The 18,836-nt window shown below is 39.7% G+C and overlaps 1 protein-coding gene across 6 annotated transcripts in view; it reads right to left on the bottom strand.

Annotated features, from left to right (window-relative positions):
• DLGAP1 (DLG associated protein 1) overlaps positions 1 to 18,836 on the bottom strand; it is an 834,514-nt gene that overhangs the window by 627,233 nt on the left and 188,445 nt on the right. For 2 of the 6 annotated variants that reach the window (XM_073679104.1, XM_073679103.1), the window contains exon 1: positions 2,575 to 2,748. The exons of the other annotated variants lie outside the window; for them this stretch is intronic. The gene's annotated coding sequence lies outside the window, so the exon portion shown is untranslated. Of the gene's footprint in view, positions 1 to 2,574; positions 2,749 to 18,836 lie in introns of those variants that run through there. 6 annotated transcript variants of the gene reach the window in all.

Here is an 18,836-nt window from a genome sequence, read left to right as displayed (position 1 = left end):
AGGATTAGCTTTGCTAGATTCAGCCAAATGCTGTGAAAAAAAACTTGCACAGCACTGGCACAGACCTGCCTGGCAAAAACTGATAGGAACTGATGTAACCTAGTCCTGAAAAGGACTCCAATTACAACTAGTCTTTACTCCCACAATCTATCTATTTAAGAGCACAGACCTGCCTGATAAAAGTCGTAGGAAATGCTGTAACCTAGTCCTTAAAAGGACTGCAATCACAACTATTCCCTACTCCCAAGCTATCTGTAGATTTGTGCGAAAATTGGCTTGAAATTAACAAGGTATAGCGCACACAGCAACAGCGGTGCCATCTAACACGCAGCTGCAGCAGTGAGAAAATGGTGGCGACAGGGAAAATGGCTTGGTCTTATAGGGCAAGGACATGTGACATACACTGCCAATGACACATGCCCTTGCTTGTGTGAAAAAAAGCACTTCGCTCCGTGTGTGCGCTGCTGATAGGCTGACAGATTGCACCTCCCCACTGTAAATGCGGGAAAGAGAAAAAAAATGGAGATCTTCATTGTTCCTGCAGAGATCCATCGCCTGCCCCTCCCCCCACCCCGCTGTACACTCAAACTGCGTATTAACATTAATTTTCATCATTACTGAGAAAAAATCCAGTTATGATTTTGGTGCACGAACAGTTATCGAACATAACCTCGAACAGCCGAATTTTTCTCAAATTGTTCGTGTTCGCCGACCGGCTCGAACACCGCCCAAAACAGCTCGAATTTGAGATTGGCGAACAGTTCGAGTAGAACAACGCTCATCTCTACTCCTGACCCCTCCATACACATGCACACTTGGCCGAGCACGCATCTGTTCTGATAAGGAAGAAAGGAGTAAGCAGCTAACAGACACCTTTAGTGACTATTTACCGCCCCTGAAAATAAAAGCATCTTGCATTGAAATTCAAAATGCCTGATACTTTTTTTCCCCCAATATGATCTGTTGAAGGACATAGTAGATGCAATTGTTCATTGTCTATGGGACTGCAGGAGATAGCAGAGTACATCACCAGAAGTCCCACAGACTGTGAATCTAGTGGTGGTGCACGTGCTGCATGCTGGACCTCTGCTCTATTCAGACCAGATACTTCAGATCCTTGTACATGGGATTAGTGGAAGTCCTAAGGTCATCAAGTTATCACCTATCCTATCCCATGCATTGGTGATAACTTGGTAAGTTACAGAAATGTGTTTAACAAATTCTTTATAGTGTGAATTCACCCATAAATTTGTATAAACCAGAACATTACCTCTAGTACCTCTTGTACCTAAACAGTCATTTAAGTAAAAAATTACATTTTAATCAATTTATCTTGGAATACTAATATGTTTCACAATTGGTTGTGTTAAAAAAATGTTCCTGTGCTGAGATAATGTTATAAATGTGCCCCTGCTATGTTCTGTGGCTGTGTCACTGTACAGGGACATGGTCATGGTCTGACCGTACAGGAACATGGTCTGATCATACCACAGCTCCTGGCAGGGGAGGAAGCACAAGAGTATACAGACATTACAGCAGGGGATCACAGATGATTCTTTTTGTGAGGTAAAACATCTCTGCCTGCTTTTAAGCAATGTTTTACCTTACAGAAAGAATCAGCTGTGATCCCATGCTGTAATATCTGTATATTCTTTTGCTTCTTCCCCTGCCCAGGAGATGTGGTATGATCAGACCATGTTCTTGTACGGTCAGACACAGCCATTACACAGCACACAGCAGGGGCACATTTATAAGATTATCTCAGCGCAGGAACATTTTATTTAAACACATCCAATTGTGGAACTTATTATTATTTAAAGATCTATTGATTAAAATGTTGATTACAATAAATTTTGCTCTTGGGAAAACCCCTTTAAACTCAGCATCTCATCTTTGGAGTAGACAAAAAATATAGGAATTGGCCAGCACTACCTATAGTATTAAATGAATAAGCAGGTACAAATATTCCATGGCTGCATTACAGACGTCCATAAGCAAACACTATTCAACAGGACTCTATAAACATTATATACATGAATTCCAGTATTGCTAGAGACACGTAAAAACATGAGGCTGTAACTTAGGAACAGAACCAAGATAAGTTACCTAACTTTTTATGTAGCATATATATATATATCTTTTAAAATATATTTCAAGTCTAAACATATTTAGTGGATTTTGTTATATTTTTTACCTATAGACTTACAATATTAAGAATATTTACGCTGGTCAATAAAGGTCATATGTTTGTCCTCTAAAACAAATTACATGCTGATTTCCAACACAGAAGTACGCCTACAGATTGCGATACATTTTGCAGCATTTGATTCATGCAATCTTAATCACAACATACAATACAGCATGATTAGGTAATTTGCCTTTCTAGCTCCAGTATGAATTGCCATGTTCCCTAAAAAAATTGTAATAAACAGCAGGTGTTTATAATGTGCTAAATGTCTGTTATCATCCATCCATAGGCATAGAAAGCTAAAAATACATGTACTCGCCATACATCCCAGATATACAATGCACTTTAATAGACACACAGTTGTCGGGGAAGGGGGATTTCCTTACCTTTCATAGGTAAATTCACTCCAGGTGAGCTGCTATCTGCTCTGCCATCTCACCTGGAGCAGTGAGACCTGGCCACGCCTGCCTTTCTAATGATGTCAGTCTCAAAATAAACATCTTCATCAAATATATGTGAGAGTTAAGCTGGCAGATCATGTTCTACAGGAGCACGCATAAAAAAAAAATTCCATAGCAACAAAGATGACAGCATGACAACCGTTGTTACTACTGCATAAGCAATAAAAAAAATATACTCTCAAAAAATACTCCTACACAAGAATGCCTTAATGATATCGGGAAAGTGGATACAGAATACATCACGAAGGATATTTGTATTGCCACTAAATGAAAATTGAATTCTTAAAATGTCAGAGAGGAGATGTTAAACATAGCTGTAATGTGTGACTGACAGATCAGTGTAGTACATCTGCATTACTATGACTACCATACCATTCCTTCTGTGCAGCATGAAGTTAGGATGAGCAGTAAAGCAACGTCTGTCAAACTTCTCCCAGTGTTGTATTGTAAATGTCAATGTCAAAGCCGAAACCAAGTTATATTAATACAATCATGCTACAATAGAGAATGCAGCCAAGATAGTTGAAGTGGAATGAAGAACAAGATTCATTGTTGTAATGGCACCAGCCAACTGCAGGTCTTGTTGGGTGTTCCTGTTATGCAGTGGTCAAAATTGCCAAAATTGGTCTAAAGACAATTGGGGAATCTCGAACTGCATGATGGGCTGGAGAGCAAAGTCCACCTGATCTGATCCCACAGACATGCTAGTGTACCATAAATTCCTAAAAACATGTTAACGTCTATTGTAACTATTCAGGAATAATGAAAGAAGTTAAAAAAATCTTACTGTTAAGTTGTCCATTCACATCAGATGGCTGTCGGCTAAACTATGGCTTCTGACGATCATCTGGCCAACAGCCAACTCTCCCTCAAAGCTCTCCTGTGTTATCTTTGAGAAAGCCGCCGACAGACATCTCTGCCGGTGGCTTATCTCCAGGAGAACAAAGTCATCAGCAGTCTGAAATCGGACGTAACCAATCGACATCTCACCGACGATCAGTTGTCTACACATTAAAGTTTTGTCAGAACTCATCAATATCGACAGGTTCTGCTAACATTAGTCTAATGTGTGTCGGAACCTTTAGTGTCTACAGTTCCTGCAGGACTGAGGCTAGGTTGACATGGAGGTTTTTAAGGAAGGGATTGAAGAAAATACACTCCAAAATTCATCCTTCCTATAAATTTCAATGTAAAATCCACTTTTAAGTCCACACAAGGAGTTTTTTTAGGCCTTTGTTTTCTGACAAGATTTTGCAAAACATCCAGCGGAGAAAAAAAAAGTTATTTGCTTATATATTACTTCTTTCCATGTATAATATGGTCCAAACTTAACACTGTCAATTCTGCAAAACACCATAATAAAAACACTTTAAAATCTTTCAAAACCACTTCAGAAAATGCTTCAGATAAAAAAAAACAATTCCTCCAATAACAAAGCGTTTCCTGAAGCTGATTCTACTTGAAAAACTCACCAGATTTTTCCACCTCAAAAAAACTGTGCTCAATCCTAGTCATGAACCTAGTCCAATGTGTGACTTTAATATTAAACTATAGATGTGTCCTTTAATTACCTTCCCTCTGGCTCCACATACAATTAGATTAGATAATAGAAAAAACTTGTTGACAGTGAGGTAGATCAATGAGTAGAACAGGCGGCCACGAGAGGTGGTGAGTTCTCCTTCAATGGAAGTCTTCGGAGGCTGGACAGACATCTATCTGAGATGGTTAAGTGGATACTGCATTGAGCAGGGGGTTGGACATGATGATCCTAGCGGTCCCTTCCAACTCTAAGATTCTATGATTCTATGATACAACTGTAAGGCTGCGTGCCCACTATGCGATTTTCAAGCGTTTTTGCAGCGAAAACGTTTAAAAAACGCTTGGTAATACGTGCCCCATGGTCATCAATGATAATCCACATGTGCTATGCACATGCTGCGGAAATTTCCGCTGCGGATTATCATTGTGGAAAAATCCGCAGCATGTCCATTAATTTTGCGGAAACGCAGCATAATTGCAGCCATTGACTTGCAATGAATCGCTTAATATCCGCATGACTACATGTGCAGATGCGGATATTAAGCGATTCAATGTGTGGATGGTAACCGACTCTGGAGAAGGGGAGACACTCATCCAGACCCGGGTACCATAGTACCTGTTAAAAAAAAGAATTAAAAATAAAAAATATACATTATACTCACCTTCCGATGTCCCCCGGTCTCCTCGATGGTGCGTCCTGACTCCCCGGTGGCTTGCGATGGTGTAAAAGGACCTTCAATGACGTCATTTAGTCATGTGACAGGTCACGCGACCGCTAACGTCGGCGGTCGCGTGACCTGTCACATGACTAAATGACGTCATGGAGGGTCCTTTTACTCCACCGCGAGCCGTACAAGAGACCGGACGCACCGGAGAGAAGACCGCGGGCCATCAGAAGGTGAGTATAATGTTTTGTTTTTTATTTTTTCCCATTTTTATTCTTTTTTTAACTATTAACTTGGTCACACTATATAAATCCATGCTGGTTGCATGGATTTTTATAGTGTGACCAAGTTGTCAAGCACTTTCCAAGTGATGCTAAAATCGCTTGGAAAAGCGCTTGATAACCAACATGCAGAAATGCATGCAAAAACGCTTGACAAACGCTTCTACCTGGCAGGAAAAACGCATGTAAAATCCGCATGTGTTTTTCATGCCAGGGAGATGCAGAAAAAATCTGCAGCCCTTAGCCTAAGGGTGTGACAGAGACTGTCGTATACCTGCCCCTGAAGACAATAATTGTAGTGTGAATAATAACATGCTGTTTATTGTGTTTTTTGGTATAATGTAAAATGTAAACTTGCATAGAATGTTATAGGTACTGATGCTGCTGTTTAGGTACTGTATTGGTAATGCCTAAAGTAATCTGGTACACTCAGCTCAGGGGCAGGGACAGTGTAGAGCATAGTTTAGTGTTTAGCTAGTGATAAGAAGATTAGGGCAGATAGGCAGTGGTGGGTGTATTAGTGGGTAAAATATAGAAATTGGTTAGGATACAGTTAAATGTTTGGGACCAGCCCAGCATGGGAGTGGATAGTTCAAACAAAAAGGGGAATCATTTTCTGGTTTAGTCAAACAGTTTTAGTATGTGAGGTTTGTGTCAAGTTCAGGTGCAAATGGCAATGGGCACAGCATTCTGACAGCATGAGGTCATACTGGATTTCCAGCGGACATTCCCGTAACGTCTGGGGCCTATGGCCTGAACTAGGCACTGGGAAGTGTACCTTATTGCCTTCCATACAGAGGAAGCCGGATGGGGAAATACGTGAGGGAAGCGTTGCAGAGAAATCCCTTGGGCTGACAGGAGGATCAAGCATAGGGATTGTCAGAGCTGAATGTGAGCAAAGGCTTGAAATGTGCAGTATTGATGAAGCAGGAAGCGGAGGGTGCTGTGCCCGAAACTGCATGATAAAGACTGTTGTATCTGAACTGTTATGTAAAGTTGAACTTGTCCCCTGATGTGTGCGTGGCTGATTCTGGACCAAAAGACGTGGATGCAGTGAAGTCCACGGCTATTGCCCTGAGCACCTTACATAACTTGACACTATAGCATGTCTACATCATTTGAGCCGTCCAGTCACTATGAACATAGTGCATTATATTGGCTGTTGCTACATTTGTAACCTGTGATGTGTTGCATGTGTGGTGTACATGCCATACTTAAAAACATTGTGTAGGTTAGTATATTGCTGTGCTGCATGTTATTATGGATTTTAAAATGCTGAAATAAAGAATTGATTTTGTTTGTATCATTACAACTGGATCTATACTTCTTGTCTAATTGGCTTGAGGCATGTTGTTTAAAGAAAAACAACTTGATTTTGCAAGAGTCTATTGGATTATATATAATATATACAGTGTTATGATTTACAATTTATTACATTTGTACTGTGTGTAATTTGAGCAACATTTGTGGAAAGCTAAAAGGGCTGTCTTGGTCATATAAGAAACTAGTGAGAGAATTTAATATGTACAATCCTAACATTGTGCAATGTACTCACTATTATGATTCTGCTCTGGTCCACAGTCCCAGTGGTCGTCCACCAGCTGTCATCTCATTTGCGATTTGCATATATGCATATTTACCATTAAGTGCTGACAGCTTTCTTTTCTGCTTCTCTCAAATGAGACCAAAGCAGTCAGTATCTGATCGTATTCCATATAATTGGCCACATGATGGCAACCAGGACTGTGAAACAGAGCAGAATGCTAAGGCTATATTCACACGACGAGTGCTGCCCATGGAAAAATCTGACGGTACTCAGATCAATACTGTTCAGTTGAGTTGTTCAGATTAACTTCTTTTTTTTTAACACAGACCAAATGGCCGTCTGAAAAAAATTGCAACATGCATTAGTCTCTTCCATATTTCAGATGAGACTCACCTATTCAAGTCTATGGGTGCGCAGAGAAAATTGGATGCCATCCAGGTCAACCATATAGCATCCAACAACTAACATAGGAAACCATTTTTGGTCTTGCAAATTTTATTAATTGCTGATATAGAAGAATGAATGGCATTCCGATTGCATACAGGTAACCATACAGATGAAAAATTGTCCATCTTTGATGAATGAATTTAGCTTAAGCCAGGATCACATGAGTATATAAAAAATTATCCGAGCTTCATCCGGTAGCAATTTTTTTCCCATTTGTCATCCGTTAGCAATCTGTGTGCAATCCATATTTTTACAACAGCAGTTATTAAAAATTAAATACAGTAGGCTATGTAAAAAAATTGTATCCATTGCATCCAAAAAAATGGAATCCATATTTATATGCACTGATAGACGTGAATGGTGAGTGTCATATAACACATGGAAGAAACAAATGCATTCTGTGATTTTTTTCACACGTATATTGGGTCCGTGAGAAAAAAAAGCTCATCTGCACTGCACTATTGAATAAAGCATTGGTTTGATGATTGTCCGTGTGCCATCTGTTTTTTAATAAACATCAAACAGACCAAAATTACGGTTGTGGGAACCCAGTCTAAGGGGACAGTCAGATGATTGTATAAATTGGACCGAGATCGGAACGCAGGGCAGGACTGGCCAGCACCTCTCCTGACCCGAGCGTGACAGTTTCATGTATTTCTATGCAGCTATCACACTCGGGTTGGGAGAGATGCCGGCCAGTCCATGCACTGCATTCCGGTCACATTTATTTGGCTGTCTGACTGCACCCTAACAATGAGTAAATTACACACTTATAGGATCCTGAATATTAGATCCCTCAGCAGTTTTTTTTATATGTCCTGGACAACCCCTTTGTGGACAAATCAGTACACAAATTTTATGTTGTCTATAACCATGGAAACACATATGTCTAATTAAAAGTTGTAAACATCTTTTTTACTTTTTAAATGGATTTTTGTTTTAGATGCACTGGACCAAAATTTAAAAATGCAAAATTGAACATATTTTTTAAAGAATTATTCATATGGTTTAATAAAACTTGTTGTGAGAGAAGGAAAAAAATAAGTAGAAAAGAGTAAAAACTTTGAAGAAGTCACAGCCCACATTTAGTCTGTTTCTAATAGACTTTTTGCAGCACCATTTCAAAGTGGTGCACATAACAGATTGTCTGAAAAAAGTTACCATATGTAATTCTAGCCAAATCATTTAGAACTTCCTGAATTCATTAATGCTAGCTGGAAAAACAGAGCTAGCCATAGTTAGCAGTAAAGTGACCACGTTACAGCCTCTTTTATACACAAGCAGAGATGCCAAACTTTTATATTTTTTTACTGGACAACGTAGCCAAAAATTCAGACAGTATAAAAAGTTATTAATAAATTGGAAATCTACAAATTAATCATAGTTACTACATATATTGAGCAGATTCTAATAAGAACAAATTAGTAGCATTTACTGTGAACTATAAAATGGAGATAAACAAAATATCAACCTCAGGGACATTTCCCCAAAGTCCCATATTTAACTATCTATGGACCGCACTATGATTTAAAACCACAGGCCACATAATATCAGTGGTCATGAACAGGAAACAATGACCCAGTCTTCTGCCGGTTAATGTACTGTAAATTAAGTTATAATTACACAATGGTGCAAAATTTAGTTCTAATCATACAATAATGCCTCCCATTATGACGCCCACCTATTAGTGGCTGCCCCTTACACTTCTTCTCTATTCTGCATAAGTGTAAATACTACCTGACTATAGCTGTAGACTTATGATTTGTATAGGGAAAACGAATAATTAGGATTGATCACGAGAGACTCGATAGGCTGATAATGCTGTAAGTTAGCAGTGTAGTACGGATTGAGCAGCACTACAAAATAACATAGTCTGGCTAAATGTAATGCACTCGATGATAAGCATTGAGTGCAGGTTTTTTGATACCAGCCACAGGGTGTGGTTGGGCTCGAAACGAAGAAGGAATTCTTTTGAAGGCAATTTGCAACTCTCGAATAAGAGGTACTCACGCATAATGGTTATGAGAGGCATAATGCAAATGGCTGTAATGAGACTCAAAAGCTTAGTAGTACTTAAGCGAAGGCATAGTACTTCCAACATTTTAATTTGGAAACATGCGACAAATAAGCACAGCATTAGAGATCTTCTCCTAAGTCCTCAATGTTCCTAAGGCGGCTTATCTCAGTGTCCCTATACAATTCTTAGGGCATATTCACATAGGCCCCTCTCAGTAGCTATAAGGAAACTCTGTTTTCAATCTGTCTAAAATTCCTCAGGGAGTCTCTATACTTGATCCGCCCAAGTCAAGTTATACATGTAATTTTTTATTCCAACCTGCTTGTCAGCTTCAGACCTCAATCTCAATTTAGCGATTCCTCTGTAGTCAGTTTTGCAGCAGTTAGCAGTAATTGCTTGCTCTTTAGCAATAACATGTGGTGTCTGATCCATTGTTCAACATCACACTCACACATATAAAAAAACTACCCTTTAAACATAAAACTCTAGAGCCATACCCAGCACTTTGACATCAATATATGAACAATGCGTCACTTCCTTAACCCCTTTACCCCCGAAGGTGGTTTGCACGTTAATGACCAGGCCAATTTTTACAATTCTGACCACTGTCACTTTATGAGGTAATAACTCTGGAACGCTTCAATGAATGCCCCTGATTCTGAGATTGTTTTTTTTCGTGACATATTGTGCTTCATGATAGTGGTAAAATATATTCGATATGGCTTGTGTTTATTTGTGAAAAAATCGTAAATTTGGCAAAATTGTGAAAATTTTGCAATTTTCAAACTTTTAATTTTCATGCCCTTAAATCATTGAGATATGTCACACAAAAAAGTTACCAAATAACTTTTCCCACATGTCTACTTTATATCAGCACAATTTTGGAACCGTTTTTCTTTCTTAGGAAGTTATAAGGGTTAAAAGTTGACCAACGATTTCTAATTTTTCCAACAAAATTTACAAAACCATTTTTTAGGGACCACATCACATTTGAAGTGATTTTGAGGGGCCTTTATGACGGAAAATACCCCAAAGTGACACCATTCTAAAAACTGCACCCCTCAAGGTGCTCAAAACCACATTCAAGAAGTTTATTAAACCTTCAGGTGCTTCACAGGAATTTTTGGAATGTGGAAGAAAACAATGAACATTTAACTTTTTTTCACAAAAATGTTACTTTAGACCTAAATATTTTTATTTTTGCAAGGGTAACAGGAAAAAATGGACTCCAAAATTTGTTGTGAAATTTCCCCTGAGCATGCCGATAACCCATATGTGGGGGAAAACCACTGTTTGGGCGCACGGCTGGGCTCGGAAAGGAAGGAGCGCCATTTGACTTTTAGAATGTAAAATTTGCTTGAATAATTAGTGGACGCCATGTCGCATTTGGAGAGTCCCCGATGTGCCTAAACAGTGGAAACCCCCCCCCCCCCCACAAGTGACACCATTTTGGAAACTAGACCCCTCAGGGAACTTACCTAGATGTGTGGTGAACATCTTGAACCCCCAGGTGCTTCATAGAAGTTTATAACATTGAGCTGTAAAAATAACATTTTCACATTTTTCCCACAAAAATGTTTTTCAGCCCCCAAGTTTACATTTTCATAAGGGTAACAGGAGAAATTGCACCACAACACTAGTTGTACAATTTCTCCTGAGTAAGCTGATACCCCATATGTGGGGGAAAACCACTGTTTCGGCGCATGGCAGGGCTCAGAAGGGAAGGAGCGCCATTTGACTTTTTGAATGTAAAATTTGCTTGAATAATTAGCGGACGCCATTTCGCATTTAGCGAGCCCCTGATGTGCCAAAACAGTGGAAACCCCCCACAAGTGACACCATTTTGGAAACTACACCCCTCAAGGATTTTATCAAGGGATATAGTGAACATTTTGAACCCAGAGGTACGACACAGAATTTGATAACATTAGGTTATCATATTGAATAAGTTGTCATTAGTCTTGAGTCCAAGGGCTCACTACTTGAGTTTGCATCGGGTACTCGGGTATGCACCAAGTATCGCGGGTGCTCGAGTGACATTCTCGAGTCCCTGCCCCGCATGTTTCACAGTTGTTAGACACCCAAAAAAAAAAACATGCTGGGATTGCTCGAGTATGCCAGGCAATCCCCGCGTGTTTTTTTTGGCTGTTTAACAGCCACAAAACATGCGGGGCGGGAACTTGAGCATGTCACTCGAGCACCCGCGATACTCGGTGCATACCCGAGCACCCGATGCAAACTCAACTAGTGAGTACACACAACCTAACACAACCCTAATCCTAACCCTAACACAATCCTAACACAACCCTAATCTTAACACAACCCTAATCCTAACCGTAACCCTAATCCTAACCATAACACAACCCTAACCCCAACACAACCATAACCATAACACAACACTAACCGTAATCCTAACCCTAACACAACCCTAATCTTAACCCTAACACAACCCTTACACAACCCTAACTCTATCCCGTGGAATCCATTCACTATAATGAGGCAGCAGAGTTACTCTGGACTCCGTCTGGCCTCTGCTTAGCTGTGTCCTTTTTTTCAGAGGTTCACAAAACTGTGGCCAACGGCACTTTTATGCACGCCTAATAAAAAGATGGACACCGTGGGATCACAGGCCAGACGGCATGCTTCCATCTGCCTCATTACAGGGAATATTCCACCGTGGGTTCCGTCTGAATCATGCATTTCAGAGATTTACATGGAGACCCCGGTGTAAGCCTGATCTTGGATGACGATACAGTTGAAAACAATGATGGGAGAGGGAACCGTCAACTGACACTGCCTTTCCTATCATTCCCCTTTGCGCCTGAGCTCTGTGATGTCTCAGCGCAGAGGGTGCGAAGACGTCACTACAGCGCGTCCTCTGTGCTGAGCAATGCAGAAGGTCAGAAGACTCCAGAGACTGGAGCAGCGGGGAAAGGGGAGAGGTGAGTATTTATTTATTTTTAATGTAGGGCCCATAATACTGTATGGAAGACTACATGGGACCTATAATAATGTATGGAGGACTAAATGGGACCCATAATAATGTATGGAGAACTATATGGCGCTCATAATACTCTAAGGAGGACTATGTGTGGCCCATAATTCTGTATGTAGGACTATGTGGGGCCCATAGTTCTGTATGGAAGACTATGTGGGGCCCATTATTCTGTATGGAGAACTATGTGAGGCCCATAATTCTGCATGGAGGACTATGAGGGGCCCATTATTCTGTATGGAGGACTATGTGTGGCCCATAATTCTGTATGTGGGACTATGTGGGGCCCATAATTCTGTATGTAGGACTATGTGAAAACCATTATACTGTATGTAGGACTATGTGTGACCCATAATACTATATGGAGGACTATGTGGAGCCCAGTATACTCTATGTAGGACTATGTGGAGTCCATATAAACCCTGTAAAAAGCTTTGCCACATGACTTGGAATAAGAATCCAAAACAGAGACTCCATTTGCAGACATGTATTTCAAGGTGTTTGCCCCTCATGAGTGCAAAGGAGGAGATCTGATTTGGCTAGGTGAGAGATCTCTGACAGCAGTGACACTGACAGCGTCACACATATGCAGTGTATAGCAAACACCAGAAGCCAACCTTTTCTCTGTTCAGGTATGAAAATAAGAGTTTTATGTGTGAGAGGTGAAGGATCTAAGAGTAAAGCTTTCTACATTTCAAAAGGCTGAACCAGTGGATGCACTATAGACCTGACAGTGGCCATGGAGAGAGCAGCTGAAGAGGCTGATATTCACATCAGACTTTTAACGTGTGAATTTAATAGATAGAAAGATCTTTTATGACTGTAGTTTAACTAAGTGGAGAAAGCACAAGCTGTGGCTTAAGCCTGGATACAAACACAGCAACCAGTTCAGATTTTCGTGCCTTTCATTGCCATTTTTCAGCTTTTTTTTCTGTTTGTAGTTAAAGGGTCATTTCCATATCAACCATTCATACAGTAGCTGTGATGGGATTATTTGCCTCTATGGACTGGCCACAGGAGGTCAGGACTTTGAAATACAGTCAATTGGATATGCTACACATAAATAGCATTGCAAGGTGAGCTACACTAGTTCTCATGGTCTTCTGTATAAAATGTAGGAAGATGACCAAGCTTTTCCACAGGTAGCTGCTCAAACATTGGCAATACAAAGACGCGGAAACTGCCATGCATGGCAAGGGGTGCATGTCATGTCTCTTGGTACTCTATTTATGATCATTCTATGCTTTTAATACACAGTGCATAATTTATGATAGCCAAGAGGGTACTTCAGTGTAATTTGTGCAGAGGGTATTTCACTTAGAAATTTTGAGCAAGGCTGCTTTTTAGAAATTCTTGTTGACAGCAATATGTTCAGGTTCATGAAAGAGGTCCCAGGCAGACGATTCCTTCTATGACATCTATCGGGGAAATTTATAATTTATCCTCCGCTACTCTTCCGGCATAAAAAAAAGTTGAGGTACATGAAAGGGGTAACATAGAGAAGAAAAATTCCATCATGCGCCATGATATGAAATGTTAAAACATGACTTTTAATTTCGTTATTTAAAATATGTAAGAACAAAACATTTCAATAAAATCAGGGAGACATGAGGGGGAGGGGATTAATCAGGATTAAGAGCATTCAGCTCCAAATGCGTAGAACTGTGTCCCCCCGTTTTTCTCCCACCCCTGCCTCTCTTTTTGTCTCCCCGATTTTATTGAAATATTTTGTTCTTACATATTTTAAATAACGCAATTAAAAGCTATATTTTAACATTTCATACCATGGCGGATGCTGGAATTTTTCTTCTCTACGTTGCTATCTGCCCAGTAGCCCGTCTGGAGTCTGTGCACCGCAGTTTTTGATGGAGGCATTTCTCCCACACTTGGTGAGCTGAACTTCCTTTCCAACCTCCCCCTTCTACCAATTTTTCTTTTGACATGAAAGGGGTGCCAAGCAGGGGACTCCTTCTATAACATATATGGGAGAAATTTATCATTCATCCTTCGATACTCTTTTGGCATAAAAAAAAAAAATTGCACATTGTGGTGCACACCATCTTTGCGTGAACATTTATGACTTTTTTTCTTTTTTCCATTGTTCAGGGCACTATTCTAAAAAAGTGGATGGAGCTCAGGGTATGAGGCTGTGAAGCCATCCATGACCCAATATATTTATTATATTTATATCAGAAATTACACCAGTAATGTAAATCTACATTCTCCCATGGTGCATGGACTGCCAAAAATTTCTTCTTAGTTGAGTTAGTGGCACCTAACTCTGGCAGACTGGCAGGCCCCCCATATGCTGTAATGAGACATATAAAAAGAGGTTTTCCAAAAATAAATTCAACTAAGAAATTGCTCAAAAGAGCATATTATACAGATTCATGGTATGCTCAGACGATACTGCAGGTGCATTTGCTTATTTGCAGTCTGAGCAAGGAAGGTGTAATTTAACTACTATTCCAGTGAACTAGCAAGATAATCATCACTGTGTGAATACTTCAGATACATGAACCATGATCCTCTCCAGATCACAGCTATTTCACACTGAGTTTATGATTTGAAAAATAATTCCAGCATTTACATAGAAAACCAGCGCTGCTCATGACCTACATTCAGTAAGATGGTTCCTGTCTTCAGCTGAATAGTTTTACAGTGTATATATCTTTGGAGAACACTTTACAAGCCAAGAGCAATTTTGCGCGGAAGGCCTTTTAGTTAATTTGTGAAATACTATTTCATGTAAGATCAGTGAGACGTCAGACAGTGTCGAAAAAATACTGCGCTCTAAAAGGAAAAAAGGAACATATGGCAAAGGCTGCGATCTAAGAACTAGGGATCGGAAGGCAAAGGTAATGTAGGTTCAGCAAAAATAGAATAAATGCTCATTGCTTAACAAGAAAATGCATTTGATTACATTTTACTGTAGATTGACTTCCATTCAGCAGCTTTGTCTTGAAATCTGGCTTTTGTTTGTTAATGTAAGCATGTCTTTGTTAAAATCTAGCTCCTGGAATTAAGAGCAATTTTTTAACTCCCCCACAAATTATAGTCACAGAAGCCCTGGAAGCAAAGAATTGGGTATTCTTATGTAGAGCTCTTTCACTGCTACTTTAGCTGTTGCTATCAATTTCTTATCTTGACTAACAGAATGGATACACATTATTAAAAGGGTTGTCCGCGACTAATATATTAATGACCCATTTCAAGATAGCTCATCAATATGAGATCAGTGGGGTTTGACACCCAGTATCCCCACCAATCATCTGATATATCTGTAAGCGATGTACGGAGCAGAACATCACAGCTCGGTGAATTCTCCACTGCATTCTGCCAATTATTGCAGTTTATCTCCCATTCAAGAGATAAATTGCAGCAGTGCGGCAGCTGTAGTGTTGAGTCTGTATATAGGGTGCATGCAGCTGCTGTGGGAGCAGATATCAGCTGATGGGTTGGAGTGCTGGATATTGGAACCCCACTGATCCCACTAATAGTCATCACTATGCTAGCCCTTACAACCTCTTTAAGGCCTCATTCACATGCCAGTGTTTAAAACATACGTGATAAAATGGAACCGGTGCCGTCAGCATTGTGCAACAGTGTGTCATCAGGCGTCCGTTTTTACCATCAGTGTCATCCGTGTCTCCGTTTTTACCATCAGTGTCATCAGGGTTCCGTTTTCACCATCAGTGTGTCATCAATGTGTCCATTTTTACCATCAGTGTCATCCGTGTGTCTATTTTTACCATCAGTGTGTCATTAGTGTTCGTTTTCACCATCAGTGTGTCATCCGTGTGTCCGTTTTTACCATCAGTGTCATCAATGTGTCTGTTTTTACCATCAGTGTCATCAGTGTGTCCATTTTTACCATCAGTTTGTCATCAGTGTGTCCATTTTTACCATCAGTGTGTCATCCGTGTGTCCGTTTCTACCATCAGTGTGTCATCAGTGTGTCCGTTTTTACCATCAATGTGTCATCAGTGTGTCCGTTTTTACCATCAATGTGTCATCAGTGTGTCCGTTTTTACCATCAGTGTGTCATCTGGGTGTCCAGTTTTACCATCAGGGTGTCATTTTTAAGGATGAATAAAGAAATAAATTACAAAGCTTCTCCTTTACTTTGCTATGTTAAACACAGACAGGACAAGGATGCCATTCATGTGCTGTACGTGTTTTTATGGACCCATAGGCATGTAGTGGCCGTTGTCATCTGTGCTGTCGGAAAAAAACGGACATGTGAAGAGCATCATAAATAATAATGAGTACGTGTTGTATCGGGGGAAAAAAACAACATACAACTCGTATGTGCAACAGGAAAGTCTGAATGAGGCCTAAGAATGTAAGCACAAGATACTGACCGACTCACAATGTTCTTAAAAAAGTAAAGGATATCAGTCAGTGCCGCTGCTACATTGCAGGACAATGGAAGTGAATATTCTTGCACTGCTTACCGCCTGGTGCCACGGTTCTGATAAGCTGGTGGCAAAAAATCCACCTGGTTCCAACTTTTTGCAGCTTGCTTGTGGGTCAAAATGTGACGTCCTTCACTTCCATTTTAATACAATATCAGTGCCATAGAGTGGTCTTAGGCCACAATGGAAATAACTTTGCAACCCACAAGATGCCGTGGCTGTAACAAGCAAATCACAGAAAATCCAATTTTTAACAACTTGCTTGTGGTCCCAATGTGAACTCATTAATTTCCATTGTGCTGCAATGTAGCAGTGGGACAAAACGATCTTTGGCTACAATGGAAGTGACTAGAGTTGCATTGTGACCAGTAGGGTGTCACGGCCATAAAAAATTAGTCACAAAAATCCACCTGTTCCCAACTTTATATGTCTTGCTTGCGGGTAACATTATGACCTCATTCACTTGCATTGCAGTGCAGCAGATGCACAGAGCGATCCTTGGCTGTGTCGAATCCAAAGTCGAAAGCATGCATAATGCATGAACTTACTTTAAAAAAAAAGGATATTTCTCAGATTTTGCAATAGTAACACTTTTACTGGAGATACACAAGATATACTTCTATGGATTCAGGAAGATGGGTGTACATGAGCTCTGTTAGTTGTCATTTACAACCGGTTATTACCAGGTGTTTTTCAGTTTTTGCATATTTGGTTTTCCTTTTCCTCTTCCAAGAGCCATTACTTTTATATTTTTCTGTTGACAAAGCTGTATAAGGGCTTTTTTTGTCAGTGAGTTGAGTTTTGAATGATGAGTTGTAGTTTTGAATGATGCCATTCATTTTACCATAGAAAGTACAGGAAACAGGAAAATAATTTCAAGTGTAGTTATACAGGGAAAAATAACACAATTCGATAATTGTTTTTGGGTTTTGTCTATATGGAGTTCCTTACAAATTACTTGCCTACATGATTGTACAGTTTATTATGATTATGTTTACAACAATGCCAAACTTAAAAAAAATAATTAAGTGATGAAAACATTGAAAGTGTAACATTTTCATTTTACCATCGACAGAGCTGTGTGACGGCTTGTTTTTTTGCATGCTGAGCTGTATTTTTTATTGGCACAATTTTGGGCTGCATACAATCTTTTAATAGCTTTTTATTGCATTTTACGGGATAGGGGAGAGTGGCGTCTAAAATAACAACACTTCGGTGTGTTTTTTTTTTACAGCGTTTACGGTATGGGTTATATAGCTTTACATTTTGATAGAATGGATTTTTACAGACGTGGCAATACCAGATGTGTCAATTTTATTTTATTTCATTATTTTTAAACTGGGAATAGAGATGACTGGAATGTTTATATTTTTTTCTAAAAACTTTCTTTTTATTCCCCTTAAAAGATTAGAACCTGCTATTGGTTGATTACTTGTTCTATATATTGCAATACTAAAGTTTTGCAGTACATAGGCAAATTGCCTCTTCAGAGATAAAGAGGACTTGAACTCTATAGCGCCACCTGTTGAAAGCAGCAATCCTATAAGTCACAATCGACCCTTTAACGAGTCGTACAATGTGACTTAGGATAAAAGCCAAATCAGAATTTCAATTTGCAGACACGGTGTTTCGGGCTGTTGACCCTCGTCAGTGCAAAGTATGAGAACTGATTTGGCTAGATGAGAGGCTCGGGACTGAGGTCTAACGGGTAACATTTCTCCTTGTGGAGTGTTACATACCGGCTCTTGCATAAACTGATGGTCTACTTGGAAGCCTAGGCTGTGATACACGAAACTCTGCACCTCCAGGGTTGCAAGCCACTGTCCGAGACTGACAGCAGCATTTAAAATACTAAACAACAGAGATTGGCACAGCTGCTATCCAGTGTATCTGGAAAAGGCTCCGATCCTGAGCTTGCACCATACACCCTCACCCAACATAGTACCAGTATATCCTATGTCAGGTGTCAGGAATAGGATAAAATGCTCCACATGCCCCAGTCATGGCAAAAAAAAGAATACATAAGACTCTCAAGTTAGTTTGCAAAGTTTAAAGTGGATCTGTCATCACAATTCACAGGATTAAATACATACATTATTAAATATCTCTAATACCCAATGTCCTTACTTTAAAAATCCATGTCAGAATGGTGATATAATGCTCTGTTGTCAAGTATAATATTGAAATGACCATTTTAGCTTCTGCTGGACTCATAAAATGCTCAATTTAATATCAGACACGTAAACTTCTAAAAAGTACTAGTGATATTCTTTCCCTAA

This window comes from Phyllobates terribilis, unplaced genomic scaffold (assembly GCF_046119375.1).
Source record: "Phyllobates terribilis strain yellow unplaced genomic scaffold, ASM4611937v1 Scaffold_4__5_contigs__length_816908805, whole genome shotgun sequence".
Taxonomy (NCBI): domain Eukaryota; kingdom Metazoa; phylum Chordata; class Amphibia; order Anura; family Dendrobatidae; genus Phyllobates; species Phyllobates terribilis.
The sequence above is the reverse complement of the archived record's forward strand: the minus strand, read 5'-3'. Positions and strand labels throughout refer to the sequence as shown.